Raw genomic sequence first — 16,844 nt, forward strand, 5'->3', positions numbered from 1 at the left:
TAAAGTAACCTGAGGCACCTTCAATTCAGCAACACGAGTGGAGGCAGTAGAGATCAACATCAACCGCTGAGCTGTTTTGTAGGAACCCTCTGTTCCATCCATTATATAAAATGGGGTTCATAAATTGCAATATAGTTAACCTGACCACACTAAAAATCAATTTGGCAGACGTAAAGAAGAGGATCCAGTGTCACGGTTACACCGGGTAACGATACCTGGACATGCATCAACAGTATTAGCAACTAACTGTTGCATCTTATTATGCTAGGATTAATGATGCTCTGTGTGGTGTTGTGTGCACATAATAATATGCGCTCTATAATTAGGCCTAGAAGTCAAACACATCATATCTGAAATGGGTCCACAGAGGGATGCGTACTTATTGAGAGCAGATGCTGATTGAAAGCAGCTGCACATCAGTGAGATTACTTCCGATTGTTCACACTTTAAAATGCAGGGGAGGAAAAAAAGGAAGGTTTGGGTGATTTTGACTGAATAACCAGAAGCAGCATGACAGGACTGCTCACCATGATTTACCTTGAACCCTGCTGTCTGTCATATCTGGATACTACTGTTCAGCCTAAGTCTGGTTTTAGGAACAGATGCTATTTACTGTGCTTCATGAGCCACGGGGGCTTCTGCATAACGAGCTGCCTAGACAGGGCCCAAAATTAAAATGACAGTTTATACAGAAGAAGAAATATCGTAAGAATGAGTCATGCCACACACATTTTCCCAAATTTAGGCAGTTTTAATTAGACAGCCACACGGGGGACGTTATTTCATTGAAGCACTTTCTTCTTGATTTGCATATTCGCAATGGCTACCGTATTTCCCACGCTGTAAGTCACACTCTTTTCATTTTTCAGCTTGTATATCAAACATATAGAATTTAACATGTGCTGTGTTTCAGTTCATGTGGGGTGATGGGTGTTTTGGCGACACCTAGTGGCGACAATAATTCATTGAGTTGAGCTTGTTGCGACACAGCTTGGCACACAAATAGGACGATACAGATAGAACACTTTTTGCTACGGAATACTTTCTAATACACATGCATCTGTAAGTAATGTGCAACTACATCTGTATGATACCTGTGTGGATTGAGAAATGTCCTATTTTAGACAGCAGTGTTAATTAGGAGACTAATTACGTCTCGTTTGGAGATTGTAGCTGCTGCGTCAGCCACTGACCAACTAAATACACACGTGTAATTTTCAGTCTATTTCGATTCATTTGTGAAGATGGAAATTACATTTTGGTGTTAAAATAGGGGTATTTGATACATTTCTACAAACCGGGATGCATCCAGGCGTCATGTCACGTATAAAAACCGTCTTCTTTGAGAACGTTGTTGTTATGTGGCTGTTAGTGGGGCTGTCGAATGCCAGAGGCGGCAAATAAAAGTCTTTTAATAATTACGAGCACGTACAAATACTCACAGTAGTGCAGGAAAAGGCAACAAAAAACAACAGATGAAAAAAGATGAGGCTCCATCTTACCTCCAGCTGGAAGTGCAGCATACCAAAATAAGAGCGTAAGACAGGAAGTGATAATTTTAGTCCTGCAGAGGACGAAAATTCTGGCATTTACTTAACAGTTATGTTTTATTGTATCCATTGTATCCACATTAAAAAATAACACATCAGCTTATGCATCTTTAATTTGTCTCCTTGTTGGTGTAAACATCATATTCTTTTTGGAATTTAACGTTAGGAGTGACGACATGACACATCTACATAAAAAAAAAGAAAATGCGCTGACAATTAGCGCCATCATAAATACTGGAAAATGCAATTTACGTGACTGTGTTTTTTTCCCCTTCATGACGCATTTTTTGACTGATGCGACTTATTTTCCAAAATAACTCACTCATAACCTCATACGTTATGTATTTTGATACTTTTTGACTTCTCTCGAGCTGGAAAAGTTTCGGAAAGCATTATCTACAAGCACAGTAATAAACACGCTGCGGTGTTATACTTCTCTGACAGTTTCAGTCAAAACTGAACATGATTATATTTGAACAGACATAATTGTAAATACAGCTATTATATCAACTTAAAGGGCCCTATAAGATCAGTTTTATTTTTTATCAATTTAGGTTTTTTTTTCCAAAATCCCCTTTTTTTCCATTTTAGATTTTTTTTTAATTCCATTTTTTACTTTTTACACTTATTTTATCACCACAGATTTTGCGTTTTTTGTGTCAGTGAATAAAATGTCAGTGAAATAAATGCAAAAATCCTTAAATTTATTGATGCAATACATCACTGGACAATTGTGCCCAGTATTTCAGAAACAGATGCATCTTTTCTAACTTTTCATTGCTGTAAAATCCTCAACAAACGATCACATCCGTGCTTGTGGTTAAAGAAAACGTAGTTGCCGATGCAATTGTAATAGCTTTATTAACGTAAGCTATTTTTTATGAAACCCTTATTTTATTACCATTGGTAGACAGGATGCGCACCGCTCTTATTTTGAAGGCCGGAAGTGTGATGTGTGTTGAAAATGTGTTTTGACTGTTTCTACGTGACATAGTTATCCCAGCGCCTCTTGCAGCTATTTCACACACAACTTGCACGAAGTCAGCCGCTAACCCTGCTAGCTTACACTGGCTATCATACATCAGCTCAAGCTCTGTGACAAGTAAGAGTTTCGAAGTTTTTCACCGACTTAGCCGATGTTTCCGGTTGCCTCCTCGACATGTTTAGTTCAGGAGGGGGCCAGTTAGTGTTTGATGACGAGCTGCTATGTATGAGGGGGAGTATTTCCGCACACTAACGCTCCTCCTCACGGTTACAGCATTTCATTCACACTGTCAATTTCTGCGAGATTCCGCATTTAACAGTAGATTTCGTTTTTTTTGGCCAATTCCACGATTCTGTCCACGTTACATACCTGTAGGTCCCTAAACTTAGTGTTGTAAAAGTGCCCCAGGGGTTGGAGACTGATAAGGTCGCCGCCCTTTGTTCCTCTGGCTTTCTGTTAATTGACGACCACAAAGACGCTCACCTACTTGACCAAAGGGCAAGCTGGGAAAAGGCAAAATGTGCCTGAATTAAGTAGAATTGCATTAATGCAATCACATTAAAAACACGCCAAGGCAAACGAAGACGGGGGCTCAGCGGGCTGTGCTCTGAGCCTCGCGTGTGAAGCGCCAAGGTAACGGCGGCCAACATGCCATCACGTCTGCGGGAGATGGAAACGCTGGCCTACATGGGAGCTGTGAGAAGCCAGCGAGAAGCAAACACAGGCCTCCTCCACACAATGTCCATTACATGCATCTCCGTGCTCAGCAGAGCCCCATGACAACCTCATGACAATCAGGCCTCACACATACGTGCACATGTCTCTCAATGGAACGCTTACCACTTGCAAAACACCAACAATCTTAGTTTAAAAACCAAAAGGGTCGGCCTACTGCTAGTACGTCGAACGGAACGCTTTAAAAGGCAGTCACGGTGAAATGTAAATTCTATCAGTGCGTTCACGTGGTGCGGACCAGTTGTCTATCATTTGTTTATCGAGACGCACGGACAAGCTAGTTTATGACAACATGTTATTTAGTTCCTCATCGCCATGCTATGATACTAAGAATCACTGTGGCATTCATGTTTTTTCCATGTCGTATCCAGTAAGAAACTGCATACAAAGCAGCCCGGGCACTCATTTATTCATGTGCCATGTTGATGAAAAGACTGGTGGTGATAAAAAAAGGATGGCCTTGGTGGATTTCAGTTCGGCTACTGTACATTACATTTGAGGGTTTTTTGTTTTTAGTTTTTTCACTTATGTTGCACAAATTGGGTGATCATATTGTATCAGTAGTCACAGTGGCTCGACTTGAGTCCCTGGTGGAATATCAAGGAGGGGCTTCCAGCATCTAAACCAGTGAATATTCATGAACTGGACCAGACCATAATTTTTGTTTGATCCATTTCCTGCAAATAGCAGAGCATTTGCAACATTTGCCAATAAACCTCCTGTGAAATGGGGGACTAATAACTAGCTTTCGCTGTGTCAGAGCGCATCAATGCGAAAATGCCCTCAGAGAGCAAAGCATACAAATAAAAATACTACGGCCACAGTGGCACAGGTCTCCTGACCTTATAAAAGATGACACAATCGTAAACCTTCAAGCACCCGCTTCCAGTGTTAACATGAAAAACAGGCACGGATGAATTGTAATTGCAGTTGGCCTGGCATTATTCAGCAAGAAGGTCAAGGAAAATAACACACTCAGACTTTTTGTTGACACCAACCAGGGTCAACTATAAACCCTGGCACCTCCTGGAGGCATGTTCACAGATTCTGCCCTATTATAGTAAAAAATGGATTCGTTGTTTCCATATAATAGCCCCTCGTAGTAAGACGCATGACTTCTGACAAACACTGACCATTGCAGACAATGTTCACATAAAAGTTGAGTTGTAAATAAGCGCTTAAGTTTTTCAGACTGAGAAAATGTCCACTGGCTTTATAGATGAGCAGTGGTGTCCAGTTAGGGCCAGCAAAGCTTTCTCTACTGGCCTAAGCACTATCAGAAGCACTGGCCTATTTACAACTTAAAGTCTAGTATCTGCTCCTTTAAATTATTGTAATTTATTCCCAGCAGTCTATTTTCTTCATTTAGTAGCGTGTCTCTTGGCTGTAGCAGTAGCGTGTGTGTGTGTGTTAGATTTTTTTGCCCAATCAGATTTCAGCTTCTATGTGTTGTCATGTCAATGTAATCTGCCCAGGGCCTTCAGAATCAGGAGTGCTGGCCCGTGACACATACACACTATGAGTAATAGGGCTGTTTTTTTTTTTAACTTGATTCAGATTTCAGATTCGCCTCTTGCTCAGAGTGACATCAGCATTTTTCCATCCTCTGATTGGTTGATCACAGCACAACTGTTTGACAAGGCAATTTATTAGATAAATATTGATTCTAAACTGCCCCAGGTGGTGTTACTCTGTTACTCTGTTACTCTGTAACTTTGCTGATAACTTTAGATTACCTGTTAGTCTATTAGTTACATTCAGCAGCAGATGACAACACCCCCCACTGCCTCAACATAAAAATGACAGTCATGTTATTCGCCAAAGCACAAAGAGTCCCTCATTTTTTCTTACGGAATGCTAAATGCCTTTGATCTAAAGAGCTGCAGCTACTTCCACATTTCTCAACCGATTCACACGGTTCCATCATCAAAGCATTCAACTAATTAAGGACATTCATGCCATTTTCCACATACCAAGAATTCCCACTTTTCTTGACATTCCCATTTTTGGGAATGCAAAATGCCTTTGATCTAAAAAGTTCTAAATACGTCAACATTTCTCAACCCATTCAGACCGTTCCAAAGTCAAAATTGTCAACTCATTCGGGACATTTAGCCTTCCCAGTACATTGCGCCATCATGCTAGGTGTTAGCATGCTAATGTTAGCATGTTGACATTGCTATCATGCTAATGTTAGCATTTTTAGCTATTTTCATGGGTAGACATATAAACCCCTAGCACTATCATGCTAGCTGTTAACATGCTAATGTTAGCATGTCAGCATTGCTAGCGTGTTAAATTTAGCATAGTAGCATTTTTAGCCATTTTCACAGGTAGACACATATTAATATTTATTACTATCATTCTAGGTGTTATCGTGCTAACGTCAGAATGTTAGCATTGCTAGCATGCTCACATTAACATAGTATAATTTTTAGCCATTTATATAGCTAGACACATATATAAGCACGTAGCACTATTATGTTACGTGTTAGCATGCTAACGTTAGCATATTAGCATTGATAGCATGTTAACATTAGCATAGTAGCATTTTTAGCCATTTTAATATGTAGACACTTACAGTACTTAAACACTCACCACCTTATTATGCTAGGTGTTATCATGTTAACATTAACATGTTAGCAACATGCCACACATGCTAAAATTAGTAATCTAAATGTGTAGATAAAATAAATGTAGGACTAGTTATTTATGGTGGAACTATGGCACTTGGCGGAGGTCTGTGCTTTTCTAGTTTTATTTGCAGTGGATTTTTTTACAGTAATATCTACAACAGGGGTTGCCAAGAGCTACTAGTCAATCTTTGGGATTTTGCCGGTCGATATCGAGAACATTTTTTAAAATGTTTTAAATGTAAATGTACTTCACTTCCCGGGGAGCGACCAACAGGCACGCATTTTGTCCACTGATCACGCCCGTACGCCTCGCCACTATCCAGGAAGCTACCCGCGTGCCCCAGCAAGGAGCCCAGTCCCCAAAACCCGGCCGGAGGTACATTAGTACACCGAGCGAGCAAAAAGGTGGAGCGAGAGAGAGGAAGGGAGTGACGGAGCACTGCAGCAGTAATTATTATATTAATGATTGCACGTTAAAAGGGCTGACAGTCTGCCTTTGCTACCTCAAAGTTAAGGCACAAATATGACTCCGTAGACGAGCACCTCCCAAAAAATCTTTGAGCAGCGATGACACCGCTCGTTAGCGCATTGACCAGCCCCTCTAGATCTTGTGCAGGTTGACGGCCGAGACCAGGGATCTTGGTCTCAAAAAGGTTGGTGACCGCTAATTCACGATGTATTTTTTGACTCAATTTAAAGCTGAACGAAAATAAATAATGTGACAGCCCTAATTTCTAAACAAACTCGTTTTGCCTTTTGTGTTTTTACTCACTTTATATATTTCCCACATTACTCTTCTCTCCTACAGCGTCTATTACAATTACATGCATGTGATGGCCTCATCTAACCACCCCCACCACACAAACCAACCACCACAAATAGATTACAGTCCTGTGGAAAACATTTAATGCAACCAGAATGAATGTGGTCTACTGGCTTCCTGTAGTTTAAGTCTCTCTAAAAGACAAGTGGACAAAAATCCCATTAATTCCCCAGCCAGTCAGACAACATCTGGGTGGATCTGCTCCTGCTACTCAAAAAAAAAATGCTTCCACATCTATGATGACGCAACTCTATAAAATTAAACAAATTGCAATGTAAAGGCTCTCATAACATGCGGTTTCCCTCAGAGGTGAACAAACGCGGCGCTGACATTTGCGACTCTCCCTGAAGGCACCGCCATTGCCAACGTGCACGGTAACAAACAGAAAACTGACTGATTTTGTCTTTGAACACTGTTGACATGAGAAGACGCATCAAAGGCAAAAATGTGCGTCGACATCGTGCGTTGAAATTCAATCTGCCGGCCTGAAATACAACATCCCCCCCCCCGTACACTTTACAAGCACCATTCATCAACGTCAAAGACACTTTATTGCATCTGGGAGGGCAGTCCAGCACCGATACATTGAATTCCAAACACTTCCGGTACATAAAATGCATTGTATTTAAGATAATCTGTTCACGCCTCAGGTCGGTTGGCTGATGCAATGGAGTCCAATAATGAAATACTCCAATTTCCCACCCTTGAGCTAAAAATCCATCCACTGTTTGACGTTTGCCCGATAGGTCTTGACAGTCAGGATGCCCTCACATGAGGGTTCAATGAGTTCAAACTTAACCTATTAGACGAAAACCCAGGGGCTTGCATCGCGATACTTCTTGAGACGTATTACATGTACTGTATTTGTGGCGTTTAATGTCACACAAGTTCCTTCTGAATTTGCAAAACAGGCAATAACCACTGACATGATTTGGAAAGTGATCGTTTCATGCAGCATGACTGGGTTTCTTCTGTCAAAACTACAGAATCATCTCCTGGGTGGCTCCCTTTGTGGGCCAACATGAACCTGCACACCCAATTTACATCACTGTCATATGAAGACATTCATGTGCGCCAGGTACCTGCCAAATTGAGATGAAACCACAGAATGGAAGGCCTGTGGGATGGTTCAGAAATTACAACAGAACCCCCCCCCCCTCCCACTTTGCCATTTTAAGCAGGATCTGTATTTGGTCCGATGCCAGCACACAGGCCCAAATGAGTGAAATTTGCAGGTGTGGGATTGGGTGGGATTGGTCTGCTCAAGGCGTTTTTACACTACACTGTGTTCCAAATTATTATGCAAATTGGATTTTAGACTCATAAACATATTTTTTTGTTTTTTTAATGAAATTCATGGATGGCATTGTGTCTTGGGGCTGTTTGGATTACTGGTATCAATCCCGGACAACTGTCGTAATTAGTTTGCCGGGCGAGATCAATTAAAAGAAAACTACTTGAAAATGATGCTACGCATTATTAAGCATGCCACAGATTTCAAGCAATATGGGAAAGAAAAAGGATTTCTCTGCTGACAAAAAAAGCGTCAAATATTGCAATGCCTTGGACAAGGCGTGAACACATTCAATCATTCACAAAAACGTAAGCGTGATCGTCGCATGGTGAAGGGATTTGTGACTGATTCAGAAGGCAGCCGGGATTGTGCTGACAAAGACATCATGACAAAGGTTTCTAACAGACAAATTGATCAAATCAAGAGAGCGCCTGCTAAAAAGCTGTTAAAAACAGGCATTTGAAGCTGCTGGTGCCTCTGAAGTCCCATGAACTCAAGGTGTAGGATCCTCCAGAGGCTTGTAGTTAAGCATGAACCTACTATTTGGAAACCCTAACCAAACAAATACATGAAGATTCATTTTCAAACAATCCTGTTTGGATCGGAATCATTGGGAGAGAGCTGGTAGGCCCTTTATGGTCATCGAAGGTGTGAAAATGACCTCAGCAAAGTATGTAGAGCTGACTGACCACTTTCTTCCGAGACTTGTACCTTCTGTAGCAAAATGACTTTTATGCATGACAATGCACCATCTCACCTACCACTCTCATTGGCTGTTATAAGCATGAAAGGAGTGAAATTCATGTTTTGGTCCCCTTTTTTCACCTGACCTCAGCCCAACTGAGAACCTATGGGGCATCGCCAAGCAAAAAAATCTACGAGGTTGTGAGATCACAACAAAACAGCAGCTGTGGGAGGCTATTCTTACATCCAAAAAGTTCACAAGAGTAAGAATTGTGAAGGTTACATCAAAGAAGGGATCTTATGCTAACATGTAACTTGGCCTGTTCAAATGTTAGTGATTGAAATAGCTTTTTCTTTCAGTAAATATGACCTCCTTGTGCTGCAAATTCAACAAATGACCATTTTCGGTCCTGAAACCCTGTTGTGCATAAAAATGTGGAACAGTGCAAGTTTGTATTTATGAATATATGTTGAAATATGAAATATGAAATACTGTTATCATTGGGAGGCTTGCTCAATAACATTCAAATTGTACTCGAAACGGCGATGGCTTGAAAATTATGAAGACTGTCATTTATATTGACTGTTTAGCAAAACCAGAGAAAAATACGATTGTGCGAAAAGAAAAGAGCATGAGGGACATGGTGATATAATGACCTCGCAGGGACTTAAGGGGGTTGTTTACTCAAGGTTGCACAATTTTTCACAGAAACCGCTTACATTGTAATCTTGGCTCTCATTTTGGAACCGAAATAACTCGTCTCAAAAGTGTACGTTGTGAAAAACCATGGTTTGTGTGTAAACATGAATAACGGTCTGTAAAATTAGTTTGAGAACAAATAGTAACGCTTCTGCTCCTTATTATCTGCAGCAAAGTGCACGTTTGCTCTACTCTATTCAGTGGCGCTACACACACCTGATGAACATAAGGTGGATTTTTCCAGGAAAACAAGGAAGCCTTGTTCATGTTTCTTTAGAAAGTACCCTTGTCAAAAGCTGCCATGGCATTCATATTGCAGCATTTTCAGACATCATACAGGTTTTTGTAGCGAAGCAACAATGTTCCCCCTAGGATTACTTTGAAGTGAACCGGCCGTGTTTTTTTTCCTCGTCTCTTTTTTCCGTTAAAGCCGCACGTGAATGAGCAAAACGTGTGGCGCCCGTATGTCGACACTGAGCAGAAGGGGGAGTGGTTACGCACACTGCACAGTCGCAAGCACACAAACTACTACTACTACTATATTCTAATTTAGTAGTACTACGACAGTAGTACTAATATTCAATGATAGCTAACGTGAGGAGCTAAACTTTGCCAAATTGCTATCATTAGCTGGCAACAAACATAACTGATGTGTGTGTTTAGCAGGGCATGATTTAAGTACTCAAAGCAGGAAGAGAGCACGACGTTATGATATTTCAGTGTTTTCTTGTTATATTTTCGCTCTATTTTCCCATTTTTTATGTTTTTTTTGTTGTTGTTTAATTTTACTTCTACCAGGTGCCGTTGACCAAAACAGATGCCCCTTCGGCCGCACTTGCTCGTCATCACCACATCAACTCTGTCAGCAACCACAGCTCTCGTCGACTATTTAGTTTGTTAGCTTCCTTCATAGCGAATGAACGATGGTAATTAAAAAGAGAAGGCGAGTGTGATTGCAGCTGGAACCAATCCATGCGTTACAACAGTTACTCGCATTGCAAATGCTGACCTGAAATTGGAGAAGAAACAAGTCGTATTCAAACAGGAACGAATGTACAGTACTGCAAGCCGACCGATCGCAGCCACGTCACCGCAACTCGAGAACGTAACGAAACGCACGCCTGGAAAGCAGCAAAACGTACAAACGCATACAAAACAAAAAATGAGTACATGTTGGCAGGTCTGTCTTAATGGCGCCACCTGTTGGTTTGGCACGTTCTTGACAGCCTGCAGCATGCTTTTTTTAAGTGGACTGATTTTAATAAATGCCATTTGTGTAGAGAAAGGCTTTTAGAAAATACTCTGAATGTTGACAATGATTGACCACATCCCTTTTTTTACTCAAACCCCCGCATAATGAATTTGACAAACACGCATTAGCAGATGCAGTAATGTTATTAGGCTACGAAGAGCGGGGTATTACAGTATGAGATTCACAATGCCGTCATCTGGATTTTACCCATCTCTGCCATTCTTCCATTCTCTGTCACACGCATGCAGGCGCCAAAAGCTGGGGCTTCTTGTCACTGAATGATGGCACGCTCTTTAAGCGACACATTAAGTCTCTTTAGAGTCCAGCACCACATCATCAATAGATAGTAGATTAGCACCCGTGCGCCAGGCACAAAGGCCAACTAATGCGCTCAAAGTAAACCTCCAACTGTTACCAACCCACAAGACATTCAAGTACTGATGTTTGCCATTTGTTGACAGCACTGGGGTACACGCAGGCGGCGTAATGGCAGCTCATTCAAAAAGAGAAATAACAACATCACTTTCTAAACATTAGTAACCTTCGGCGAACAATCAGCGCTTTATAAAGACACACACACCAACCCAAGGCGATTTGGCGAGAATGCCAAAGAACGTACCGATATTGTTGTCAGTGTTCCGTATGTGTGCTGGAATTGTGGCTGTGTCGGGTCCACGCCGAGCTGGCGCTTGCTTTGATGGATTCAGCATCCCGCGCCTCACTCTCTTGGATGTGCAGGCTGCACCCGGCGAGAGGACAGCAGCCATCCAATGAGAGACCCCCTGGTTGGGGCGATAGCAACCAATCGGCGTTAAGCCTACGGAGCGAGGAGGAGGAGGAGGAGGAGCGGAGGGTGAAGGGTCTGAGCGAGCTTGTGCCTGACCGTACTGACGATGGCATGGTGAGGGGTTGGGTGTGGCGGGGGTATATTAGATGTTTTTTCTGATGTTTAATAGTTGGTCAGATAAGTCTTTTCCTAAATACAGCAAGTCCAGTGTTTAATTACACGAGACTGCCAGTTCATTTTGCATTCCTCTGATCTTATGCAGTATGATCTTACCAGTGTCATGTGACGTGGTTCATGGCTGGTGAGGCACTGACTCCTTCTGTTTTTTTTTGTTTTGTTTTGTTGTGTTTTATATACATTAATACAGGTCATTTAAAGAATACACAAAAAATAATAATAATTGACTTTAGGTAAACGTTTGTTTTCAGATACTTCTTAAAGCCATTCATTAATTTAGTTCATAAAATGGAAAACATTTGTCGTCTTGCCTTTTATTTGTATATGAAGTACATGCGCGCTATATCCTTTGCCAGCAAAAGTGCTGTTACCTTGTCGTAGACGTCTGATCGCCATCTGCTTTGTCTGAAAGTCCAGCTTGGAGACGTTTTTAAATTAGGGGTCACTGACATGATTAATCAACTTTGCTTAAATATGTTATGTATTGTTTGTAATTATATTCATGTTCGTTTTTTGTAAATTCCCAAAAATTACATTTTTTGTTCACGGCGCGAGCCATGACGAACTCGTCGCAGCAAAGCGTCATTGGGCATGCCCAGCTGGGAGAAGGCCCCGCGGCAGACTTGACACACACTGGAGGGATTATATCTCACAGCTGGCCTGGAACACCTTGGGGTCCACCAGGTGGAACTGGAGGAGGTAGCTGGGAACATCAGTGGAGTAACACCTCTCAACTACACAAACATAGCAGTATACGAAGCAGATGATGTTTACAGTGATTATAGCGAAGATTTGAGCAATGTGTCAATAGATTTTGAGAAGAAAAGAAGGGAGAAATTGAAGATGAAATAGAGAATTTGCAGAACATAGACTCAAGCCATGGAGATGACGACTGGTCGCCTTCAAAACACAGAATGGTACAGTAAGTGTAAATTACTATGGAGTTGCTTATCCTTCAATTATTGTTTCAAATCGGCTTCTTAATGAGCGCAAAGTTGTCTCTCTAGCCTTTTTTATTGTGTATTTCACCGCCGCCGCCACCCCCGCCCCCCACCGTCAACATATCGCTGTGAAAAGATGCTCATATAACATGTACTGTATAATGCTTCATCGCTATGGTGGAATAATGTTTACAATAAAATATGTAAACAAGACATGACTTGCTCTGTTCTGCGGCAACTTTTACGTCGTTCTTCTTGTCTTTATTTTCCTGTGTACCAAATCAGGAATAGCAAAATGTATTTATACCATGCTTTCAAGCCAAATGCTTCATGGAAAGGTGCTCCTTCATAGCAGTCATCAGTGGATTGTTCACTGCAAAGAACAGAACTCGAAGTGGGCATCCTGGGTTCACTGTACTTGCTTCGTCCATTGTAGTCTTAAACCTTTGTCTTTTGGAAAAGAAAACAAACATACAGTATCTCTCGGATACTATGAACATCCAGCAGCAACACGGCCCCTTGGCATGACTACTATTTTGATGAAAAATATATCGAACAAAGTCGACGAGCTATTATCATGCATCATTTCTGAGCTACGTTTGAGTAACTTTTACCAAAACACCTGCATAATTAAAAACTACGACAAATACTGACGGCCTAAAAAAACGCTTACACTTGCACTTTTTTTAAAATGAAAAAGTTACTATTTTGTTTTTAAAATAACTCCCGTCACTGCACAACAATTGCGGTACACACAGAGACACACTGAAAGACGATATAAACGATTCTTTTCTGTAATTATTGGTTACACTAGATACGTAGTTCTGGACAGTAATCCCTCGTTTATTGCTGCTAATTGAGTCCAGACCCAACCGGCATGAGTGAATTTCCGTGAAGTGGGATTCCATATTTATAAATCCAATATTTTTGTAGTTAGAGCATAGGAAACCTGTTTACTACCTTCTAAATATGGGTTTTAACATTATTAGAACCCTCTAGACCTGAACTAACACATTAGCATTGGGAGAGTTCCTGTTTTTACTTCCTGTTGAGACAGTACTTCCTGCGGTGGCTATTGTCCCATCCATGTAATATGACTGACACCTAGCGGCCAGTGTAGAATACAACAAGTCATCCTTGAATGCGTCCTCTGAATGCCTTAAATTTGTATTTTAGTTCATTCAGCCATGCTTCTGCTTGAAAATGCCTAATTTAGGCAAAAATGCATAAAATTTTATTAAATATATTGTTTTTACTAAAAATAGGTATTCAACCACGAAACAGCGCTGATGTATTAATTTACATACTTTTGAAAAATCGTAATAGAGTGAAGGCGCAAAATTTGACGCGCAAAGTGGCGAGGGATTACTGTAGCTGTATCCTCTCAGCAAGTTCTTAGGTTAAATATATTTCAAAAAATGATGAGGGCTAAAAAGATTACATTTGTTTCCAGGACCGACTGGAACATTTTGAGGTTGGAGCTCGTAGCTGAATGTGTCAATAGAGACAGACGGCAGTTCACACGCCGATTGGACAAAATACTGTCGTTTTCAAAGGAACACATGCACACTCGACACAGAAAGGCCCTGATTTGGTTTGAGGTCGCGGTGCTAATCACCAGCACAACTGTGTTGCCCAAGACCAGAGTTCAATTAAGTGAATGTTGCCCAAATACTACCTCAAAGACTTTGTCCAAGTACAGCTTTTATGCAGACATGCAACATAAAGACAAGTTCTGGTTTGCCGTTCTAATGCTGAACAAAAGCTGTATGTTTAAGATAAAAGATCATTTTATCAATCTGAAATGTGTTAGTCTTCTCTTTCTGTGGGCATCGGGTGTTTCAGTCGTCTTGCACTTTGCGACGTAAGTTTCAGTAAAAACAGGAGAAATGGGGTTTGCGTTAAAACGCACCAATTTTAGTGCGTTGTATTTTTAAGTGCTCTGCAGAGGAGTTGAGGGATTAAAAATGTATGAAATGGGAATTTACAATAATTTGTCACTCCAGATGTTGCTCGTATAAATGGCCCAATTAAAAATAGCAAACAGCGATTTATGAAAATGGATGCTGAATTATTGAACCAGCAACAGTGGTTGTCTTGCATACCCTTGCATAAGGGAGCTGTCAACAGAATATAGAACAACCCGCATGGAATTTGCTTTCTGACACCAAAGTGCTGTATTTTTGCTGCTCTAATTAACAACGCTGCGTCTTCTGTGCTGTAAGAAGAAGCTATAAGATGGCAGAGGTACGACCGAATGAAAATCGGTATAAGTCCTGCTAAGACTTGCTGCATCAGGAAAAATCGATACCACCGTTCTCCAAAGAGATCCCATCTTGGCTGTTAAGTTATGTGGTATATCAAACGTCCCGGCCCCACTGCTGCTCTCATTTATCCATGCGCGCACTTATTAAAAAGTCATAAACTGTTGAGTTCATGAAGCTTTATTTCACCCAAAACACAGACATTAAATGAAAAAAAAAGGAAAAACCTGTCCAAATATATTCAGTCAAGCCTGTTTCTAGGAATTTCAAATTCTGACAGCAATAGTATTATGTGAATTCTGTGCAGCATTCAGTATAAGAGTAAATATTCATGTTAGGTGCACACCAGGTGCACTCAATCAGCATCAAAACAGCTCCTACTGGATAAAACTGCAGAAATTAAAAGGCAAAGCTGGGTAAATGAAATCAGAGCAGTTCATCTCTCCATGGACGTGCATGTAAAATTGCGTGTGGGTTAGGCTCCCTGATTTTTGTGCTGAGATGCTTGGAATTTAATAGTCATCACTGTCATCATCATCATAGCATCGGTTCCTCTTGATCAGCTCCTCTGCTGTCAGGGCGTCGTTGTCATCGGCCCACAGAGACACATCGCCGCCGCTCTCCTGCTTTCTCCTCACATCCCCCCCCGGATCTCTCTGCTCTCGCCCCAAATCCAAAAGGTCGTCTAGCGCTGACAGCGGAGGCCCCTCCCCTGCAGATTTCCCGAAGATGTCGAATTGGAAGTCTGATAGTAAAGTGGAGCCGCTGGTACTGAGGCCGGCAAAAATGTCCTCCAGGAAGCTCGACGTGCTAATCTTTGGCTCAGCCGCCTCCTTCCTGAAAGAGAATGTTCCCTCGGCTTTCTCTTCTGGAAAACGTGTGAAAATGTCTGAACCGCTATCTGTGGCCTCAGCACATTTGGCACCCGCTGGCACGAAGGCGTCATCCCTCTGTGCCAGTTGCAGCACTTCAGTTGGCATCCAATTTGATTCTTCACTGCAATCAGCTTGGAAAACATCTCCTCTTCTGCTTGCGTCTGTAAAAAGGTTGGACTGATGTTGGCTATTTCCCTCATCCTCAGTCAGCTCTTGCAGCAGGACCTGATGACCAAGCAGTGTCCCGCTATTGTTATTATTGTTGGTATTTGCATTTAGCACCTCCTCCTCTACGAAGGTGACCTTCACCCCCTCCTCGTTAATCCCTATATCCATCTCCCCACGTCCTTCATCTGTCTGCCTGTCACTTCCCATCACTTCCTCCACGCTTTGCACACTCTGCTCTCGTCTTTCATTCACACTTTCCGCAAATCCGCCCTCAGTCTCTTCGCTCTGCTCTTTAACTTCAGTTTCCATGACAGAGTCCGAGGCACTGTCGGTCACTTCCTGAGTAGCACTCACACCTGCTGTTTCCTGCGAGGCTGACGAACAGCCAACTGGAGGCTCTTCTGGAGTCTCCTCCTTTGATTTCTTCAGTGTGGTAAAAAACGCGCTCTCTTGTACATTCTCCTGGGGTCCTTGTTGTGCTTCCACAGCGGGATTGTCACCCTCTTTCAAAACAGGCTTAATTGACTGATTGATTTGTTCTTTTTCTTGGACTACACCCTCTGCGGGGGGCCACGATGGCTTCATCAACTTCAGCTCCTCCTCAATAGTGAAGGATTTCTTTCGCGAATCAGTCTGAGGAGGCCACACAACAGAAATCTTACTTGTGGGCTTTGTGTTTCCACCCCCAACTGAGCTTGTGTCACAATCCTGATAAAAAAATGCACTGTGAGTAGTGGAATATTTGGAATCTTTAAATTTCTTTTCAGGCAAAGACGATTTGACTTGAGTCTTTTCAGCTGAATCCTTTTGCTTTTTGCTGCTCCATAGTTCTTTATGTGGTTTTTGTCCGAAGCCTTCGTCGTAATTTCCTTTCGACTTAAACAGTTGCTTGTAGTGTGGTGTGCAATACATCCGTCCATGGAGAGAGGCGTAGTTGCCAAGACTATTAAAAGAGCACAAAAAAACAGTTTAA

The 16,844-nt window shown here is 41.7% G+C and overlaps 2 protein-coding genes across 8 annotated transcripts in view; both read right to left on the reverse strand.

Moving 5' to 3' along the window:
- Positions 1-11,386, reverse strand: part of LOC129189206 (beta-1,3-galactosyltransferase 1-like) — a 106,173-nt gene extending 94,787 nt beyond the window's left edge. For both annotated transcript variants that reach the window (XM_054790671.1, XM_054790662.1), the window contains exon 1: positions 11,279-11,386. The gene's annotated coding sequence lies outside the window, so the exon portion shown is untranslated. The remainder of the gene's footprint in view (positions 1-11,278) is intronic.
- A 5,284-nt stretch (positions 11,387-16,670) lies between these two features.
- Positions 16,671-16,844, reverse strand: part of xirp2a (xin actin binding repeat containing 2a) — a 77,064-nt gene continuing 76,890 nt past the window's right edge. For all 6 annotated transcript variants that reach the window (XM_054790302.1, XM_054790292.1, XM_054790319.1 and 3 more), the window contains one exon: positions 16,671-16,814. The gene's annotated coding sequence lies outside the window, so the exon portion shown is untranslated. The remainder of the gene's footprint in view (positions 16,815-16,844) is intronic.

Source organism: Dunckerocampus dactyliophorus, chromosome 1, assembly GCF_027744805.1.
Source record: "Dunckerocampus dactyliophorus isolate RoL2022-P2 chromosome 1, RoL_Ddac_1.1, whole genome shotgun sequence".
Lineage (NCBI taxonomy): Eukaryota > Metazoa > Chordata > Actinopteri > Syngnathiformes > Syngnathidae > Dunckerocampus > Dunckerocampus dactyliophorus.